This window comes from Bos mutus, chromosome 11 (genome assembly GCF_027580195.1).
Source record: "Bos mutus isolate GX-2022 chromosome 11, NWIPB_WYAK_1.1, whole genome shotgun sequence".
In the NCBI taxonomy this organism is placed as follows: domain Eukaryota; kingdom Metazoa; phylum Chordata; class Mammalia; order Artiodactyla; family Bovidae; genus Bos; species Bos mutus.
Window position 1 is genome coordinate 48,733,209 of NC_091627.1, and position 20,525 is coordinate 48,753,733.

Sequence of the window (20,525 nt, forward strand, 5' to 3'; positions counted from 1 at the left end):
GAATTGATGCTTTTGAACCGTGGTGTTGGAGAAGACTCTTGAGAGTCCCTTGGACTGAAAGGAGAGCCAACAAGTCAATCCTAAAGGAAATCAGTCCTAAATATTAATTTGAAGGACTTATACTGAAGCTAAAGCTCCAATATTTTGGCCACCTAATGGGAAGAACTGACTCACTGGAAAAGACCCTCATGTTGGGAAAGATTGAAGGCAGGAAGAAGGGGACAATAGAGGATGGGATGGTTGGATGGTATTACTGACTTGGTGGACATGAGTTTTGAGCAAACTCCGGTAGTTGATGATGGACAGGGAACCCTGGTGTGCTGCAGTCCATGGGGTTGCAAAGAGTCAGACACAATTGAGTGACTGAATGTAACTGAACTGAGCATTTCAACATTTCACATCATTGTTTTATTTCACTTGGAAATTTAATACATCAAGTGTTTTCTTTCACTGAAAAGGGTGAGGAACCATATCACGTTCTCTACATTTGCAAAGGCAAAATCAGATATTATGTATTTGTAGTGTTAATTATACTTTTTAAAATTACTTTTTGACAGGGATTAAGGGATGCAATAATTTTTTTTTCAATAATTATCTGAATTTTACAAATAATATTGAGGAAGCAAAACAGTTTTCAAATGAAGTATGTTCTTTATTGACTTGCTGTTGTGGAGGAAATATTTTCTCAATTTTGATGGTTTAAATTATTTTTGTGTGCTTGTATATTTTTCTGTGTGTCAGGGGAGAAAAAGAGGGAGGGAGACAGAATTTATATATGCAGTATATATATAGTTTTTATATGTAATTTTGATTATGAGTACCATAGAGTACCTTAGGAAGCATCACTACAAACAAAGCTATTGGAGGATATGAAATTCCAGTTGAGCTATTTCAAATCCTAAAAGAAGATGCTGTTAAAGTGTTGCACTCAATATACCAGCGAATTTGGAAAATTTAGCAGTGGCCACAGGACTGGAAAAGGTCAGTTTTCATTCCAATCCCAAAGAAAGGCAATGTCAAAGAATGTTCAAACTACCGCATAATTGCACTTATCTCACACACTAGCTCTAAATTCTCCAAGCCAGGCTTCAACAGTAAGGGAACTGAGAACTTCCAGATGTTCAAGCTGGATTTAGAAAAGGCAGAGGAACCAGAGATAAAATTACCAACATCCACTGGATCATAGAAAAAGCAAGAGAGTTCTAGAAAACATCTACTTCTACCTTATCGACTATGCTAAAGCCTTGGACTGCGTGGATCAAAACAAACTGTGTAAAATTCTTAGAGATGAGAATACCAGACCACCTTATCTGCCTCTTGAGATTTCTGTAGGAAGGTCAAAAAGCAAGAGGGTCTTTTCCAATAAATCAGTTCTTCATATCAGGTGGCCAAAATATTGGAGCTTCGGCTTCAGCATCAGTCCTTCCAATGAATGTTCAGGACGGATTTCCTTCAGGATGGACTGGTTGGATCTCCTTTCAGTCCAAGGGACTCTAAAGCGTCTTCTCCAACACTACAGTTCAAAAGCATCGCTTGTTTGGTGCTCAGCTTTGTTTACAGTCCAACTCTCACATCCATACATGACTACTGGAAAAACCATAGCTTTGTCTAGATGGACCTTTGTCGACAAAGTAATGTCTCTGCTTTCAAATATGCTGTCTAGGTTGATCATAGCTTTTCTTCCAAAGAGCAAGCATCTTTTAATTTCATGGCTGCAACCACCATCTGCTTTGATTTTGAGACCAAGAAAATAAAATCTCTCACTGTTTCCATTGTTTCCCCATCTATTTGCCATGAAGTGATGGGACCAGATGCCATTATCCTAGTGTTTTGAATGTTGAGTTTTAAGCCAACTTTTTCACTCTGCTCTTTCACTTTCATTAATAGGCTCTTTAGTTCTTCTTTGCTTCCTGCCATAACGGTGGTGTCATCTGTGTATCTGAGGTTATTAATATTTTTCCCGTCAATCTTGATTCCATCTTGTTCTTCATCCAGCCCAGAATTTCACATGATGTACTCTGCATATAAGTTAAATGAACAGGGTGACAGTATACAGCTTTGATGTACTCCTTTCCCAATTTGAATGCATATATATGGAATCTAGAAAGATGGTACTGATGAATTTATTTTCAGAGCAGGAATGGAGAAGCAGACATAGAGAACAGACCTATGGACACATGGGCAGGGAGGAGGGAGAGGGTAAGATACATGGAGAGAGTAACATGGAAGCTTACAATACCATTTGTAAAATAGATAGCCAATAGAAATTTGCTGTATGACTCAGGGAACTCAAACAGGGGCTCTTTGACAGTCTAGAAGGGTGAGGAGGGGAGGAAGATGGAAAGGAACCTTGGGAGGGTGGGGACAGTGGTGTACCTATGGCTGATTCTTGTTGATGTTTAATAGAAACCACTAAATTCTGTAAAGCAATTATCCTTCAGTTAAAAAAATAAAGTTGCAAAAAAAATATGTGAACTTTTTGATCATTTGTTGTTGTTTAGATGCTAAGTCATGTCTGACTCTTTATGACCCCAAGGACTGTAGCCCACTAGGCTCCTCTGTCCATGTGATTTCCCAGGCAAGAATACTGGGGTAGGTTACCATTTCTTCTCCAAGGGATCTTCCCAACCCAGTGATCAAACTCACATCTCCTGCATTGCAAGTTGATTCTTTACCACTGAACTTAGAAAGATTTGCTTTTAATTCTTTGTCTTTCCCTGAATTGTCATGCAGCTTTTATTTAATGTCCTGCTTGCTTAGTCTTACTGTATTGTTGATAATGGACCTGATAGAATACAGGTACAGTAGTATCTTGGTTGTTGCATGCAGGATTGGCTTACAAATATTGAGAGGCTTGAAAATTCTCTTGTATCCCACAGATTCTGGAGGTCAGCAATGATAAACACATTGCATTTTACGTATTTAGAGTTAACCAAAATTACCAGATCACATTTGAAGTTCCCAAAGCAGAATACTTCTTTAGTCATTTATGGAAACCATCCTCTACTGCCAGTTATGGCTAGTGCCATATCTAAGATGATACTTAATTATTTTTATCTGTGTTGTAACTGATATTTTGAAATTGGATGTTAGCTAGCTTAACTGAGGGGATTGTTGAGACATATTAGAGGGATGTTGCCTCATTTTTCCATAAATGTACTTATAGCTTAGGATTGTCTAGTTCTATAGTCTTTTTCTTCCCATTTATAGTCAAGAAAATCTCCAAAATATACATAAAAATATAGCATTTGATTTAATAAGCTTTGAGATTCTTACAGCATAACCACAGATTTTCAAAAATAACAGAAAAACATTTGGCTAAAGTGTACATATAATGTGTGTTTCCATGTTAGATTCATAATGTTGAAGACTTCTAATTTCCCTCTAGTTTGGAGAAAGTTCAGTCAAATAAAATATTCTTGAATTTAAAGTCATGAAGTGGAAGTTCATTAAATAAATGATGTTGAAATAAAAAGCAATATTCATTTGCTTTTCTTCTTTTCTCTATTCAATATTACTAATAATTGTGGAGAGGAGTAAATCCAACATAAACTCATCAATAACCCATTTCCATAAGATGCCTATTAATCTTTTTGCAACATGGAAGATCTAACTGCATGCCTCAGAATGATCAAAATCCCTCTGCACTAAGTATCTAGTGTGGTGTTAAAGGGATCTATTTTTGCTTGCTTGTTTTAGCCACACGGTACTGCGCCTTTGTGCAGTGGAAACTCGGAATCTTAACCACTGGACTGTTAGGAAGTTCCTAAAGGAATCTTTTAATGGTTCTTGCTATTGGAGGTGGAATGAGTGTTTACAACTACTCAGTTCCTTGCATAGACAAACTGTATGGTTCAGGTCACATTCAGCTATTTTCCATCTCTTTTATCACATCTGTTTAGAATTCCTATTCATCTTCAGAAAATATTTGTTTCTTGTGATGCTCTAGCAAAATCCTTAAGTTTGCCAAACCTAAGATGTCAACTGTTTCTTTATTCTCACATCATCATACTAACTAAACTTATATGGAATCCCTTAAACTCTATTTTTTTCTGTCATTACAGGATCTTTGAGGCACCTTATACTTCTCTAGTCACATTTGTATGACATGAATATCATTCTCTAATTACATTTGAAAAATCTATTATAATCCCAAGGAGTGGCACACAGAAACACAGAACATACATAGTGCAAGCAATTAAGGCTTGTATGGAAAGCAACTACTATGGTTAGCACAGTTATCTGAAAGCTAGACCCATATCAGAACTGATAACACTTTATGGTTCAGTAGTACATTTGCCCAGGTGCAAATAGTTTCTGGGTCCTGACAACGAAAGAGAAGCTTTTTCTCCCCAGGTTGTATGTAGATGAGCTTTTATGCACATATTACTTTTTAAAGAAACGTAACTCTTAGAAAAACTTGCTATTTTAATGAAATATGTGAATTCAGCTTCCAAAGATGCAAGAGAAAGGCGGACTAGAGCCAAGAGCTATAATTAACCACAAGCTTATTTGCTAAAATAAATGTGCAGTTCTCACTTTTTCCCTGAATGGAGTCACTGAGACTACTATCATTAGACTGCCATTACAGTCCTATCATTAAAGAAATAATAAGAAACAAGCTGTGGAATCTGCTTTTCTCTTCAATTTAGGGGCAATTTGGTGGTAGAGACAGCAGAAGTTATTTTTAAATGTGCTCCATAATTCTTACACAGTGATACCTACATCCATTTGTAAATAAACATGATTATCTGGTCATTTTAAACAGTGGCTTAATGTAAAAATATTAATTTGCTTGTGGTTAACCTAATTTATCAGAGCACATACAAATTTTGATTGCAAAGTCAATTATGATACAGAAAATATGTATTGACTGTTTCTGTTTTTCTAATTTACTGATTTTCTGTAACGTTGAATGCTGAATATTTAAACATTTCTTTTAGCCTAATGATTTTTCTACAATGTAACCCATTTGCATACTGCTGATTCTCAGGCCTCTCTCCTTTGTCATGCTCCCGTCTGATTCTACAGATTGTCTTACATACTATGACTCTATCACCTGTTTTGTATGATGATAAACTACAATACCAGTCCAGGCTTTTCTGCTGTATGACGGCTCTTGGGTGATACAGAGAATGTACAAGCCTTGATCATATGCTTGCTATTTATTTGAAGTCAATGGATCAAGGGTACACTTTCAGAAACATGCAAGAAGGGCTCTAGAATAAAGCTTATAAAGAGATAAATATTTATACGCACATATTTTAAAACACAAAATATCCTAAAGTAAAATTACTATCATTGTGTCTATTTGTTTCACATGTTTGAAAGACAGAGGATGACTATCTTTGTCAAATGTTAAGCAGAGGCAACTAAAATGAAAATTAAAGATTAGATTTGTCAGCTGGGAAGTTTATTGGTCATCAAAAGGATCACAAAGAAATATTGGTGAAATCTGGACTGATTAGACTAGAGTGATTTTAAAAAATAGAGTGAATAAAAGCAGAGTGGGAGATAAAAAAGTGGAGATAACAAAAACATTTAACAATTTGAGTAATAATCGTGAAAATTTTACATAAAAAGAGGACAAATGACAAAGAATCTAGATTCAAGGTTTTTCCTTTAAAACTGAGAAATAAGAAAGCAGTAAGAAAATTAAATAATAGTACTTATGTTATTAATAGAGGTATGTTAATTAAAAAGGGAGTGCAAGGGATTAGCTTTAAACAAGATTTAGGCAATGTTTTTTAATAGGATAGAAAGCTATGAATATGAATTTAGAAAAAATAATTTTATATTCTACATATGCATGAAATCATATAGCATTTGTCTAACTACATTTGACTTATTTCATTTAGCATAATATCAATGTTCATCCATATTGTCTCAAATAGAAAGATATCATCATTTTTGCGGCTAAATAGTATCCCATTATTTATATGTATGTACACACACACACACACACAGCACATCTTCTTATCCATTTATCCTTGATGGGCATGTCGGTTGTTTCCATATTTTGGCCATTGTGGATAATATCTCAGTGAACACAGAGATGCATGTATCTCTTCAAATTAGTGGGGTTTTTTTTTAACATTTTTTTATTATTTTATTTTATTTTTTAACTTTAGAATATTGTATTGGTTTTGCCATGCATCAAAATGAATCCGCCACAGGTATACATGTATTCCCCATCCTGAACCCTCCTCCCTCCTCCCTCCCTATACCATCCCTCCAGGTCATCCCAGTGCACCAGCCCCAAGCATCCAGTATTGTACCTCGAACCTGGACTGGCAACTTGTTTCATATATGATATAATACATGTTTCAATGCCATTCTCCCAAATCATCCCAGCCTCTCCCTCTCCCACAGAGTCCAAAAGACTGTTCTATACATCAGTGTCTCTTTTGCTGTCTCATATACAGGGTTTATGGGACATCTTTCTAAATTCCATATATATGCTTTAGTATACTGTATTGGTGTTTTTCTTTCTGGCTTACTTCACTCTGTATAATAGGCTCCAGTTTCATCCATCTCATTAGAACTGATTCAAATGTATTCTTTTTAATGGCTGAGTAATACTCCATTGTGTATATGCACCACAGCTTTCTTATCCATTCATCTGCTGATGGACATCTAGGTTGCTTCCATGTCCTGGCTATTATAAACAGTGCTGTGATGAACATTGGGGTACACGGGTCTCTTTCCCTTCTGGTTTCCTCAGTGTGTATGCCCAGCAGTGGGATTACTGGATCATAAGACAGTTCTATTTCCAGTTTTTTAAGGAATCTCCACACTGTTCTCCATAGTGGCTGTACTAGTTTGCATTCCCACCAACAGTCTAAGAGGGTTCCCTTTTCTCCACACCCTCTCCAGCATTTATTGCTTGTAGACTTTTGGATCGCAGCCATTCTGACTGGTGTGAAATGGTACCTCATAGTGGTTTTGATTTGCATTTCTCTGATAATGAGTGATGTTGAACATCTTTTCATGTGTTTGTTAGCCATCTGTATGTCTTCTTTGGAGAAATGTCTATTTAGTTCTTTGGCCCATTTTTTGATTGGGTCATTTATTTTTCTGGAGTTGAGCTGTAGGGGTTGCTTGTATATTTTTGTGATTAGTTGTTTGTCAGTTGCTTCATTTGCTATTATTTTCTCCCATTCTGAAGGCTGTCTTTTCACCTTGCTTATATTTCCTTTGATGTGCAGAAGCTTTTAAGTTTAATTAGGTCCCATTCATTTATTTTTGCTTTTATTTCCAATATTCTAAGAGGTGGGTCATAGAGGATCCTGCTGTGATATATGTCAAAGAGTGTTTTGCCTATGTTCTTCTCTAGGAGTTTTATAGTTTCTGGCCTTACATTTATATCTTTAATCCATTTTGAGTTTATCTTTGTATATGCTGTTAGAAAGTGTTCTAGTTTCATTATTTTACAAGTGGTTGACCAGTTTTCCCAGCAGCACTTGTTAAAAAGATTGTCTTTAATCCACTGTATATTCTTGCCTCCTTACTACTATCAGCATTTATATGCCAATAAAATGGACAATGTGGAAGAAATGGACAAATTCTTAGAAAAGTACAACTTTCCAAAACTCGACCAGGAAGAAATAGAAAGTCTTAACAGACCCATCACAAGCATGGAAATTGAAACCGTAATCAGAAATCTTCCAGCAAACAAAAGCCCAGGTCCAGACGGCTTCACAGCTGAATTCTACCAAAAATTTAGAGAAGAGCTAACACCTATCCTGCTCAAACTCTTCCAGAAAATTGCAGAGGAAGGTAAACTTCCAAACACATTCTATGAGGCCACCATCACCCTAATACCAAAACCTGACAAAGATGCCACAAAAAAAGAAAACTACAGGCCAATAACATTGATGAACATAGATGCAAAAATCCTTAATAAAATTATAGCAATCAGAATCCAACAACACATTAAAAAGATCATACACCATGACCAAGTGGGCTTTATCCCAGGGATGCAAGCATTCTTCAATATCTGCAAATCAATCAATGTAATACACCACATTAACAAATTGAAAAATAAAAACCATATGATTATCTCAATAGATGCAGAGAAAGCCTTTGACAAAATTCAACACCCATTTATGATAAAAACTCTCCAGAAAGCAGGAATAGAAGGAACATACCTCAACATAATAAAAGCTATATATGACAAACCCACAGCAAATATTATCCTCAATGGTGAAAAATTGAAAGCATTTCCTCTAAAGTCAGGAACAAGACAAGGGTACCCACTTTCACCATTACTATTCAACATAGTCTTGGAAGTTTTGGCCACAGCAATCAGAGCAGAAAAAGAAATAAAAAGAATCCAAATTCGAAAAGAAGTAGATGACATGATCCTCTACATAGAAAAACCTAAAGACTCCACCAGAAAATTACTAGAACTAATCAATGAATATAGTAAAGTTGCAGGATATAAAATCAACACACAGAAATCCCTGGCATTCCTATACACTAATAATGAGAAAATAGAAAGAGAAATTAAGGAAACAATTCCATTCACCATTGCAACAAAAAGAATAAAATACTTAGGAATATGTCTCCCTAAAGAAACTAAAGACCTATATTTAGAAAACTATAAAACACTGGTGAAGGAAATCAAAGAGGACACTAATAGATGGAGAAATATACCATGTTCATGGATTGGAAGAATCAATATAGTGAAAATGAGTATACTACCCAAAGCAATTTATAGATTCAATGCAATCCCTATCAAGCTACCAACGGTATTCTTCACAGAGCTTCTTCTTCTTCTAAGTTGCTTCAGTCGTGTCTGACTCTGTGCGACCCCATAGACGGCAGCCCACCAGGCTGTCATCCCTGGGATTCTCCAGGCAAGAACTTTGGAGTGGTTTGCCATTGTCTTCTCCATTGTCTGAAAGTGAAAAGTGAAAGTGAAGTCGCTCAGTCAAGTCTGACTTGTAGCGACCCCATGGACTGCAGCCTACCAGGCTCCTCCATCCATGGGATTTTCTAGGCAAGAGTACTGGAGTGGCTTGCCATTTCCTTCTCCGTCACAGAGCTAGAACAAATAATTTCACAATTTGTATAGAAATACAAAAAACCTCGAATAGCCAAAGCAATCTTGAGAAAGAAAAATGGAACTGGGGGAATCAACCTGCCTGACTTCAGGCTCTACTACAAATTAGTGTTTTCATATTCTTTGGTTAGGGCTTCCCAGGTGGCACAGTGGTAACAAATCTGCCTGCCAATAAGGGAGATGAAAGAGACACAGATTTAATCCCTGGGTTGGGAAGATCCCCTGGAGGAGGAAATGGTAACCCACTCCAGTATTCTTGCCTGGAAAATCCATGGACAGAGGAGCCTGGTGGGCTTCTGTCCATAGGGTCACAAAAAGTTGGACACACTGTGATACTGAGCATTGAGCACATTCTTTGGATAAATACCCAGAAGTGGGAGAGCTGGATCATATGATAATTATATTCTTAATTTTTTTGAGAAATATTCATACTATCTTCCAGAGTAACTGTACTAAATGAACAATAAACAAAATAAATGAACAAACCAAACACACAAATACAGAAAACAAAGTAGTGTATATGAGAGGAGAAGATGTGTTGGCAAAGGAAGCTGAAATAGGTAAAGGGATCAACTGTGTAGTGATGGGTGGTAACTAAATTTTTGGTGGTGAGCATATTGCAGGGCATACAGAAGTAGAAATATAATGTTGCATACAGAAAACTTGTGTAACACTATACAACAATGTTACCTCAATCAAAATCATCCCTACTTTCTTAATGAAAAAAGGATTTTTAGAGATTTTTGGAGGAAAATGAAGATAAGGAGGGAAGGAAATGAAAGGACAATGGACTGTGAAAAAGCTGGTAGATGGATGGATTCAAAACTCTGGTAGAATGACATGTTGATGTAATGGAGTTACTAAAGGAAAGTAGAAGATAGTTATCAGAAAGAAGATTCATAAAATTTTGGAGTGATCTTATATTGAAAATACTTAGGAAAAATGATATGTGGCTAGAGGAGAACTCATATCATTAAAAAATGTGTAACTCCAGAAACTTTGGGGTGAGGCTGATGATAGATTGTGCAAAAGGATGTTAAGAGAAATAAAGGAGAGAGAAATAATGCTTAGATACTAATAATAATTTATTGGAGTTACCTGGTTGATAACTGCATCATAGAAGTAGATGATTCTTAGGAATAGGAAGGAAGATGCCATTTGGAATGAGGAGAGCAACTGCTCTACTTCTAGACTAAGTTTTAGATCTTAGTCATACTCAAGGTATGGGTGAAAAAGTAATTATTTTCTTGTGTGTGTCTTAACAAACACTGTAGTAAAAGGAAAGCAAACTTTAAGACATGCTGATAAACATATAGGTTACTTTGATTATGAATTACAAATTGTAATATTTGGGGGAGTCTTGCGGGCTGACACTGGTAGGATGAACACCCACAGAGGTGAGGCTGAAACCACTGCTGAGCCCCAGGGGCTGTATAACAAGGAAGAAGAGCTTAAATCTCTCCTCATGGCTACAGGAACTATGGACTTATACACCACCACCACCACCACCACCACCACCCCATACCCAATAGAGGCACTCACAGAATGTCTGAATGGATGCGTGTTCTCACAGCTGAGAGTTCTAACTTTAGCAGCTGTGGGCATTATGGGCACTAACATGTGGGTATCTGTCCAGGCCAGAATCTGAGATGCCTCCATAGGTCCCAGAGCAGGTCCATGTGCTCAATTACTGCAGTCCTGGGACCTGACTTTGGTAGATCTGTACTAGTGGCCTGGTGAAAACAATAACTAGGAGACACCAGGACCAACTGTGGGCTTACTCATGGTTAAGGTGGGGCTGAGAGCAGGGCCAGCAACAATGTACTTTATGAACCTACACAATGGGTAAAATAGTGAAACAACAGAGTACACTCATGGGTGAACAGCTCCAGATAAGGAAAACTCAATGCCTTTTCTCCCCATAGGAGTGCTACAACCCCTCTGACCTCACATCTCACACAGTTCAGAAATAGATCTGGGGCTTCTGCATTAACAACTAGGAAGCAGAACCTGCATCTAATATGACAGTAACAACCACAGAGCACAGGGGAGACCCTTCTCAACATCCAGTGAAGGATCAGATCTACCACAATATCAGTCACATCTCCTATCAAGGGGATAGTGACCAGCATACACTGAAGAAACAGGTATTAGACATCCATACTAAAAACAGCTCTTACACTAAAATTGTGAAACACCAAGAGACAACAGAGGGATGTCTCCACATAAAAATAGTCCTCTAAGACAGTCTCAGTGTCAGGCATCAGGAGGCAAAAACACCAGAGCATTTGGCTTTCAAGACTAGCAGGTTCTGAGTACAGGAGTTCTACAGAACTGAGCAAAACAAAAATTCCACTCTTGGAGGGTTCACATAAGACCTTACCTACACTAGGACACATCACAAGATAATACTTCCATAGGAACAAGGGCTAGACCTAACTAGGGGTCTGGGAGGCTTGCCTAGAAAAGTAGGGGCTGGTTGTAGCTCACTATAGGAGCAAGGACTCTGGTGGTGGAGGCCACAGAGAATACTTATCAGCATGAGATCTCCTGGAGATCCCCACTTCAGTACTAAAACCTGACTGTACCCAACAGCCTATGGCCTCCATAGCAGGAAAGCTCAGGACAAACAACCAGCAAGACAGGAACACAACCCCACCTATCAACAGACTGGCTGTTTAAAGTCATTCTGAGCTCACAACTACCTCAAACCATACCACTTGACACTGTTCTGCCCATCAGAGGGATGAGATACAGCTCCACCCACCAGAAGACAGGCATGAGTCTCTCACACCAAGAAGCCTACACAGGTCCCTGGACCAACCCCACCCACCAGGGAGCAGACATCAGAAACAAGAAAAACTAAAACCCTGCAGCCAATGGGAAAGAGATCACAAACACAGAAAGACAAAATGAGATAAGAGAGAAATATGCTACAAACAAAGGAATAAGATAAAACCCCCAAGAATAAGTAAATGAAGAGGAAACAGGCAATCTACCTGAAAAATAATTCAAGATAATGATATTAAAAATTATCCAAAATCCTGGATAAAGAATGGAAGCACAGATAGAGAGAATACAAGAAATATTTAGTAATGAGCTAGAATATTTAAAGAATAAGCAAACAGAGATGGATAATAGAGTAAACACAATGAAAAAATATACTAGAAGGTATCAATAGCAGAATAACTGAGACTGAAGAACAAATAGGTAAGCTGGAGGACAAAGTGGTGGAAATTACTGCCACAGAATAGAATAAGAAAAAAAATTAATGAAAAAAAAAAAAAAAAGAAGAGTCTCAGAGACCCTGAGACAACATTAAATGTACCAACATTCACATTACATGGTTTCCAGAAGGAGAAGAGAAAGAGAAAGTCCCTGATTAAATATTTGAAGAAATTAGAGCTAAACACTTCCTTAACATGATAAAGGAAACAGTCACTCAAATCCAGGAAGTGCAGGAAGCCCCATACAGGATGAATCTAAGGCATAAAACTCCAAGACACATACTATTTAAACTGAAAAAGATTTTAAGACAAAGAAAAAAAATTAAATCAATAAGGGAAAAGGAACAAACCCCATAAAGTTATTAGCTTCTTTTTCAGAAGAAGCTCTGCAAGCCAGAAAATGGTGGCAGCATATAGTTAAAATGATGAATAGGGAAAAACTGCAACCAAGAATACTCCACCCAGCAAGGCTCTCATTCAGATTTGAAAGAGAAATAAAAATTTTTAAGATGAGCAAAACTAAAAGAATTCAGCACCACCATGAAAGAGATGGGAATACCAGACCACCTGACTGCCTCTTGAGAAATTTGTATGCAGGTCAGGAAGCAACAGTTAGAACTGGACATGGGACAACAGACTGGTTGCAAATAGGAAAAGGAGTACGTCAAGGCTGTATATTGTCACCATGCTTAATTAACTTATATGCAGAGTACATCATGAGAAACGCTGGGCTGGAAGAAGCACAAGCTGGAATCAAGATTGCCAGGAGAAATATCAATAACCTCAGATATGCAGATGACACCACCCTTATGGCAGAAAGTGAAGAGGAACTAAAGAGCCTCTTGATGAAGGTGAAAGAGGAGAGTGAAAATGTTGGCTTAAAACTCAACATTCAGAAAATGAAGATCATGGCATCTGGTCATATCACTTCATGGGAAATAGATGGGCAAACAGTGGAAACAGTGTCAGACTTTATTTTTTGGGGCTCCAAAATCAATGCAGATGGTGACTGCAGCCATGAAATTAAAAGATGCTTACTCCTTAGAAGGAAAGTTATGACTAACCTAGATAGTATATTGAAAAGCAGAGATATTACTTTGCCAACAAAGGTCCGTCTAGTCAAGGCTATGGTTTTTCCTGTGGTCATGAAGGCAATGGCACCCCACTCCAGCACTCTTGCCTGGAAAATCCCATGGATGGAGAAGCCTGGTGGGCCGCAGTCCATGGGGTTGCTAAGAGTTGGACATGACTGAGCGACTTCACTTTCACTTTTCACTCTCATGCATTGGAGAAGGCAATGGCAACCCACTCCAGTGTTCTTGCTTGGAGAATCCCAGGGACGGGGCAGCCTCTTGGGCTGCTGTCTATGGGGTCACACAGAGTTGTACATGACTGAAGCGACTTCGCAGCATGTATGGATATAAGAGTTGGACTGTGAAGAAAGCTGAGCACCGAAGAATTGATGCTTTTGAACTGTGGTGTTGGAGAAGACTCTTGAGAGTCCCTTGGACAGCAAGGAGATCCAACCAGTCCATTCTGAAGGAGATCAGCCCTGAGATTTCTTTGGAAGGAATGATGCTAAAGCTGAAACTCCAGTATTTTGGCACCTCATGCAAAGAGTTGATTCATTGGAAAAGACTCTGATGCTGGGAGGGGTTGGGGGCAAGAGGAGAAGGGGACGACAGAGGATGAGATGGCTGGATGACATCACTGACTCGATGGTTGTGAGTCCGAGTGAACTCCGGGAGTTGGTGATGGACAGGGAGGCCTGGCGTGCTGTGATTCATGAGGTGGCAAAGAGTCGGACACGACTGAGGGACTGACCTGAACTGAACTGATATCAGCATTTAACAAATGCTAACAGAACTTCTCTAGACATGAAAGAGAGAGCCTAAAACAACCTTGTACCTATATAGACTACCATACATATCAAAACATCATGGGAAAAGCAAATCAAAAAACTATAGTAGATAAACACACAAAAATGAAAAAGCAAACCAAACAAAATGCCAAATATAGTCATCAAACCACAACAGAAGCGAACAAAATTGGAATGGAAGAAAAAAGACTTACAAAAATTAATCCAAAGCAATTAAGAAATATCAAAGTAACATATATATTGAAAATTGCATTAAATGTAAGTAGATTAAATGCTCCAACAAAAAGGCATAGACTGAATATGTGGATACAAAAACAAAACTCATATATATGCTGTAGGACAAATTACAGACTGCAAGTACTGGGATTGATAGGGATATTCCATGCAAATAGAAACCAAAAGAAACCTAGAGTAGCAGTACTCATATAAGAAAAAAATATTGACTTTAAACACTGCTACAAGATTGAGGTCAGGAGGATAAGGTGACGATAGAGGATGGGATGGTTGGTTGGCATCACCAACTTGATGGACATGAGTTTGAGTGAACTCCAGGAGTTGGTGATGGACAGGGAGGCCTAGTGTGCTGCGGTTCATGGGGTTTCAAAGAGTCGGACATGACTGAGTGACTGAACTGAACTGAACTGAACAAGAGACAAAGGAGTACACACATAATGATCAAAGGATTAATCCAAGAAGAAGATATAACAATTGTAAATATACATGCACCTCATTAGGAACAACTCAGTATATAAGCCAAATGCTAATAGCCATAAAAGGGGAAATGGACAGTAACACAATAATACTGGGGAACTTTAACATCCTGCTTACACCAATGGGCAGATAATCTAGACAGAAAATCAATAAGAAAACATGGACCTTAAAAGGTATGTCAGACTAGATGAATTTAATTGATTTGTAGAAACCCATTCCATATAAAAGCAGCAGAACACATTTCTTTCTCAAGTGAATATGGAACATTCTCCAGGATTAACTGCATAGATAACATATTACATATTGAGCCACAAACCAAGCCTTGGTAAACTTAAGGAAATTGAAATTATATCAAACATCTTTTCCAACCACAATATTATGATATTAGAAATAAATTATCAGGAAAAACTAAAAAAATCCAAACACGTAGACACTAAAAAATATGTTACTAAATAACCCCTTGATCACTGAAGAAGTTTAAGATTAAAAAAAAAAAAAAACCTATGCTCAAATGACGATAAAACATTACAATCTAAAACCTATGGAATGCAGCAAAAGCAGTTCTAATAGAGAAGTTATTAGCAATAAAATCTTACCTCAGGAAATAAGAAAAGTCTTAAATAAACAACTTAACTTACACCTAAAGCAACTAGAGAAAGAAGAAGGAACAAAATCCAAGGTCAGTTTTTATTGTTCAGTCACTAAATCATGTCTGACACTTTGAGACCCCCTGGACTGCAATGCTCTAGGATCCTCTGTCCTTCACTGTCTCCCAGAGTTTGCTCAAATCCATGTTGACTTGGTGATGCTATTTAGCCAATCTTATCCTCTGCCACCCCCTTCTCCTTTTGCTTTCAATCTTTCCCAGGATCAGGGTCTTTTCCAAGGAGTCAACTCTGTGTAACAGGTGGCCAAAGCATGGAAGCTGCAGCTTCAGCATCTCTCCTTCCAAAGGGTATTCACGGTTGATTTCCTTTAGGACTCATTAGTTTGATTTCCTTGTAGTCCAAGGGACTCTTTCTCCAGCACAATTCAAAAGCATAGACTCTTCAACTCTCAGCCTTCTTTATGGCCCAACTCTCACATCTATACATGACTACTGGGAAAACCACAGACCTTTGTCAGCAAAGTGATGTCTCTGCATTTTAACATGCTGTCTAGGTTTGTCACAGCTTTTCTTCCAAGGAGCAAGCATATTTTAATTTTCTAGGTTAACCAAAGTTAGTAGGAAGGAAAACATGAGGATTAGAGTTGAAATAAATGAAATAGAGACAAAAATAGAAAAGAGCAATGAAACTAAAAGCTGGTTATTTGGAAAGATAAATAAGATTGATAAAACTTTAGCCAGACTCATCAAGGAAAAAAAGGGTGAGAAGAATCAAATCAATACAATTACAATAAGGAGAAGTTACAATTGACACCATAGAAATACTAAGGATCATAAGAAACTACTACAAATAACTATGCCAATAAAATTGATGACACTGAAGGAATGGATAAATGTTTAGAAAGGTGCAACCTTCCAAGACTGTGTCAGGAGTAAATAGAAAATATGAACATACCAATAACCAGTACTGAAATTGAAAATGTGATTAAGAAACTTTCCAAATATCAGAATCCCAAGACCAGGTGACTTCACATGGAAATTCTTTCAAACATTTAAAGAAGAGTTACAACCCACCCTTCTGAAACTCTTCCAAAATTTGCAAAGGAAGGAGCTCTCACAAATTTGTTCTATTAATAAAAGGCCACTATTATCCTGATATGTGACAGTTGGACTGTGAAGAAGGCTGAGTGCTGAAGAATTGATGCTTTTGAACTGTGGTGTTGGAGAAGACTCTTGAAGAGTCCCTTGGACTGCAAGGAGATCCAACCAGTCCATTCTGAAGGAGATCAGCCCTGGGATTTCTTTGGAAGGAATGATGTTAAAGCTGAAACTCCAGTACTTTGGCCACCTCATGCAAAGAGTTGACTCTTGGAAAAGACTCTGATGCTGGGAGGGATTGGGGGCAGGAGGAGAAGGGGACGACAGAGGATGAGATGTCTGGATGGCATCACTGACTCGATGGAAGTGAGTCTGAGTGAATTCCGGGAATTGGTGATGGACAGGGAGGCCTGGCGTGCTGCGATTCATGGGGTCGCAAAGAGTCAGACATGACTGAGCAACTAATCTGATCTGACACAGGATTATTGTTACCATCTTTCTAAATTCCATATATATGTATTAGTATACTGTATTGGTGTTTTTCTTTCTGGCTTACTTCACTCTGTATAATAGGCTCCAGTTTCATCCACCTCATTAGAACTGATTCAAATGTATTCATTTTAATGGCTAATACTCCATTGTGTATATGTACCACAGCAGTTCAGTTAAATAATTTATAGGACATACAATTTATTAACAACAGTCAATTCAATAATTTGGGTAAGGGGAAATTTGTGATCACAAAACTTTCTTAGACTAAAAAAAAAATCGCTGCTAAATGATTTAATGCAGTAGCTTAATAAGTAGAAAAGTCACTGCATACACACACAGAAATGACTTAAAAATAGAGAAGTCTTCCAGAAATAAAAGGAAGAAAATAAAGATTAAATTAATGAGTATTATTAGAAAATAAAAGATGACGAATATACTTAACATAAGAAGTCCAGAAGAGGAAAACAGAGCAAATATAGGAAGAGTAATTGAGAAAACAAGTAGATATTTCTCATCTAAGTGAAAAAAGGAGGCTCATTAATTACCAAGAAAATTAATGAAATGAGAAAAAGGGAAAAGAGTCATTCTAAAATCATGTGATTCTCTCAAAAAAATTTTTTTTTAGCATGAAACACACATTGATCCCATCACTGTTTGATAAATAAGGAGTTTAAGAAACATATTTAAGGTCATTCAATGTTCCTCAGAAAGAAAGTAAGGTCTCATGAATACACTGCTTTACACACAAGAAAATTATATAATAATTATAATAAATCTCTCTTTTATAGATCATTTCTAGTATGAACTGTCACTACAAAATTATTTTTTCTCTTTTGATCATTATCATAGAATAAAAATTATTATTATCACCACTATTACAAATTGAAAAGAAAGGTCAAGTGAATTGCTGAAAAAGTGACAGTGTTCCTGAAAATAGAAGTACAGGCATTTAAAACTAAATTTCAATCATTGTGCTCTAAATATAAAACTGTGAATGAGAAAAAGCCTTGGATTTTGTTCTAAAGTAACTTATCAAGGAGACAGGAAATGGTCTTTGTCAATAATTAAAGTATATCCAGAAGTTATTTTTTAATTTATTTTTTTATTGATGGATAATTACCTTATAGAATTGTTTTGTTTTCTGTCAAACCTCAACATGATTCAGCCATGGGTATACATATATCTCTTTCCTTTTTAACTTCCTTCCTATCTCCCTCCCGTCTCAGCCCTCTAGGTTGATACAGAGCTCCTGTTTGAGTTTCCTGAGCCATACAGCAAATTCCTGATGGCTATCTATTTTACATATGGTAATGTAACTTTCCATGTTACTCTTCCCATACATCTCACCCTCTCCTTCCCTCTCCCCATGTCCATAAGTCTATTCTCTATGTCTGTTACTCCACTGTGACCCTGTAAATAAATTCTTCAGAACCATTTTTCTAGATTCATATATGTGAATTAGAATATGATGTTTATCTTTCTCTTTCTGACTCACTTCATTCTGTATAATAGGTTCTAGGTTCATCCACCTCATCAGAACTGAGTCAAATGCATTCCTTTTTATGGCTGAGTTATATTCCATTGTGTATATGTACCACAACTTCTTTATCCATTCATCTGTCGATGGACATCTAGGTTGCTTCCATGTTCTAGCTATTGTAAGGAGTGCTGCAATGAACAATAGTATACATATGTCTTATTCAAATTTGGTTTCCTCTAGGTATATGCCTATGACTGGGGTTGCTGGGTCATATGGTGGTTTTATTCCTGACTTTTTTAAAGAATCTCCATATCATCTTCCATAGTGGCTGTATCAATTCCCACCAACACAGCAAGAGCATTCCCTTTTCTCCACACCCTCTCCAGCATTTATTGTTTGTAAACATTTTGATGATGGCCATTCTGACTGGTGTGAGGTGATATTTTGTTGTGGCTTTGATTTGCGTTTCTCTAATAATGAGCAATGTTGAGCATCTTTTCATGTGTTTGTTAGCCATCTGTATGTCTTCTTCGGAGAAATGTCTGTTTAGGTCTTTTTCCCACTTTTTGATTCGGTTGCTTGTTTTTCTGGTATTGAGTTGTATGAGCTGCTTGTATATTTTGGAAATTAATCCTTTGTCAGTTGTTTCATTTGCTACTATTTTCTCCCATTCTGAGGGTTGTCTTTTCACCTTGGTTAGTGTTTCCTTTGCTATGCAAAAGCTTTAAGTTTTATCAGGTCCCACTTATTTTGTTTTTATTTCCATTACTCTAGGAAGTAGATCATAGAGGATTTTGCATTGATTTAGGTCATCAAATATTCTGCCTATATTTTCCTCTAAGAGTTTTATAGTTTTTGGTCTTAAATTTAGGTCTTTAATCCATTTTGAGTTTATCTTTGTGTATGGTGTTAAGAAGTGTTCTAATTTCATTCTTTTACATGTAGCTGTCCAGTTTTCCCAGAACCATTTATTGAAAAGGCTGTCTTTGCCCCATTGTATGTTCTTGCCTCTTTTGTCAAAACTAAGGTACCCATAGGTGCATGAGTTTATTTCTGCATTTTCTATCTTGTTCTATTAGTCTATATTTCTGTTTTTGTGTGAGTACCATGCTGTCTTGATGACAGTAGCTTTGTAGTATAATCTGAGGTCAGGAAGGTTGATTCCTCTAGCTCCATTCTTCTATCACAAGACTGCTTTGGCTACTCGGGGTCTTTTGTGTTTTCATATGAATTGTGATTTTTTTGTTGTTGTTCTAGTTCTATGGAAAATGCCATTGATAATTTGATAGGGATTGCATTAAATTGATATTTTGCATTTGGTAATATAGTCATTTTCACAATATTGATTCTTCCTATCCAGGAACATGGAATATTCTTTATCTGTTTATGTCATCTTTGATTTCTTTCATCAGTGTCTTATAATTTTCTGTGTACAGTTCTTTTGTCATCTTAGGTAAGTTTATTCTTAGATATTTAATTATTTTTGTTGAAATGGTGAATGGGATTGATTTCTTAATTTCTCTTTCTGATTTTTCATTGTTAGTATATAGAACTGCAATACATTTCAGTGTATTGATTTTGTACCTTGTAACTTTGCTAAATTCACTGATTAGCTCCAGTAATTTTCTGATACTATCTTTGGGGTTTTCTATGTACAGTATCATGTCATCTGCAAAATGTAAGAGCTTTACTTCTTTTCTGATCTGGATTCCTTTCTTTTTCTTCTCTGTTATAGCTAGAACTTCCAGAACTGTAGTGAATAACAGTGGTGAAAGTGGACACCCTTGTCTTGTTCCTGATCTTAGGGGGAATGCTTTCAATTTTTCACCATTGAGAATAATGTTTGCTGTAGGCTTATAACACATGGCCTTTACTATGTTGAGGTAGGTTCCTTCTATGCCCATTTTTTGAAGAGTTTTAAGCATAAATGGGTGCTAAATTTTGTCGAGGGCTTTTTCTGCATC